The sequence below is a fragment of the Penaeus vannamei genome, chromosome 43 (assembly GCF_042767895.1).
Source record: "Penaeus vannamei isolate JL-2024 chromosome 43, ASM4276789v1, whole genome shotgun sequence".
NCBI lineage: Eukaryota > Metazoa > Arthropoda > Malacostraca > Decapoda > Penaeidae > Penaeus > Penaeus vannamei.
Genome location: NC_091591.1, coordinates 12,090,145 through 12,092,644, shown reverse-complemented (window position 1 = coordinate 12,092,644; position 2,500 = coordinate 12,090,145).

Genomic DNA, 2,500 nt, shown 5'->3' with positions numbered 1-2,500 from the left:
CTTTTGAAGAGCTCCACAGAGCTTTAAACAAACACAGTGCCAACAAAGTACCAGAATCTTGGCACCATGCAAAATCAACCATAAAGAATCTTGCCATTTCATCTTATTATTCATATGGCCAACATAATTTCACGTCAAGCTTAACCAAAGATGGCTAACTGATGTTAAATTAGTTAAGTAAAAATAAGGACATTATTGTAACCAAACCTGATAAAGGGCAAGGTGTGATCATCCTAATTACTTTAGAGATAAAACAAAGATTATTGAGGTTGAAGATAACTGCAACTCTCTCATTATAAAAAAAGAACACCTTAATAATATTCACCAATTTATAAAGATACATGTTCTCGTCTGTTTACTTCTGGATCAAAACCAGGTGTCCTGTGTATACTGCCAAAAGTTCATAAAACAGATTGCCCTCTTAGAACAATACTTTCAGCTATTGGCACTTTAAACTATATTTCAAAATATTTTGTTCCCATTCTCAAAGCACTGACTGTCAAGGAAATTAGAATCCATGATACTTTCTCATTTGTGAAAACAAAGTACAAAACCAATTTAATAAATACCCTCATCAAAAGAACATACAAGATATCAAAGTCATATTTAATATTCACCAAGGAAATAAAGACTCTATCACTGACACTGGCCATTCTAAAATGGAATGGTTTTCCATCGTTTGTCATTCAGGTCCATCAGACAAACCTTAAACAATATCTTTGTGAAAAGTGAACCAGTACAATTGGCCGCCAAAGATAGAATTCATGGAAACTTTCCATACATAGGCCGTATAAGTTACACTAATAGAAGAAAATTAGTAAACCTCATAAGCATGCATTACTCAGCTGTCGACTTAAGGGTCATTTTCACTTCCAAAAACACCAACAGGCACTACTTCAAAGTCAAAGACAAAATACACAACTTTTTATGTTCATCTGTTGTCAAATTCACGTGCAGCAGCTGCACGCTGCTTACATTGAAAACATTTCCAGGAATCCTTTTATTCGTGTAGATGAACATAAGGGCATTCCATAGAGAACCATTGTCAACAAAACAACCATTATTTATCCAGACACGATGTCAAGGTAATAGATTACCATTTGCTTATGACTCCTGCATATTAGAAAGTTAATGAAACTTAATGAATATTTAGCCCCGACTGACTTAGAATTGCTACGCTCATGACTACAATAGTTTACCCTTGTTCTGTATACCCTCACATTTTCTATACATTCTGATGTTCCAATAATATCACCAAATGCAAACAAAAATGACAAATGACAGGTGTGTTCGCGTCGTTCTCTGTAAATTTAACATTTATATTATATATATTTTGTTTATTTCCTAATACTAAAGGATTCCATTCAGTATTATATTATGTTAAATCTTAATAATTTTATATACATATATGTGTGTGTGTGTTTGTTTGTTTGTTTATTTGTTTGTGTGTATGCGCGTGTGTGTGTGTGTGTGTGTGTGTGTGTGTGTGTGTGTGTGTGTGTGTGTGTGTGTGTGTGTGCGTGCGTGCGTGCGTGCGTGCGTGCGTGCGTGCGTGCGAGCGTGCGTGCGTGCGAGCGTGCGTGCGTGCGAGCGTGCGTGCGTGTGTGCCTGTGTCTGTGCGATCACTGCCAGCTAGCGCGTGTGGTAACGCCTTTAATGTTACCACAGTAAGGATTAACAATGCCGATCGCTGTAATATAATACAAGAGCTTGGCACTTTTATCAATAACACAAAGCAATATGCTGTCGGAGCTGAAATTTCGTATTGTTAATTAGAATCATATATCTTTAACATCATTAAATAACCAGGCATGAAATTCCTACTTTTGTTGCCTCAGCTAACATTTACCTTTGTTAAGTGAGCAGATTTATTGGGATATTTTCCGTCAAATTGGTTAGGAAGCAGAACGCGAGTTAAGGTCATAATATATTTGTTTATTTTCTGAATAATGCAATATTGGGTTTCGACTGAAACAACGTTAGGTAAAAACGACACAGACACACACACGCACACGCACACGCACACGCACACGCACACGCACACGCACACGCACACGCACACGCACACACACACACACACACACACACACACACACACACACACACACACACACATATATATATATACTTATACATGTATACACACACACATATATGTAAGTAACTAATCCCCCTTGACTAGGACTCGAACCTGGATCACTTCAGGAATCAGACTGAAAACCGATGCACAACCAATCGTACCAAACGACCCACTTAAAGGATTTTGCAACTAGGAGCTTATGCCTCCATAGACATTACCTATCTACTCGTACATGAGTAATGATAGCGAAGTTTTACACGCACTGGTTGGAAATTAATTTAGCGGTTCAAATCCTATGGCAGAAGTAGTGAGGTGTATTTATGAAAGATGGAATAATGGATAAATAACTTTCCCTCCTTGACCAGGAAGACCATAATTTACACAGCGAGACCAGGAGCAAGGACAAAAATTCCTTTTAGA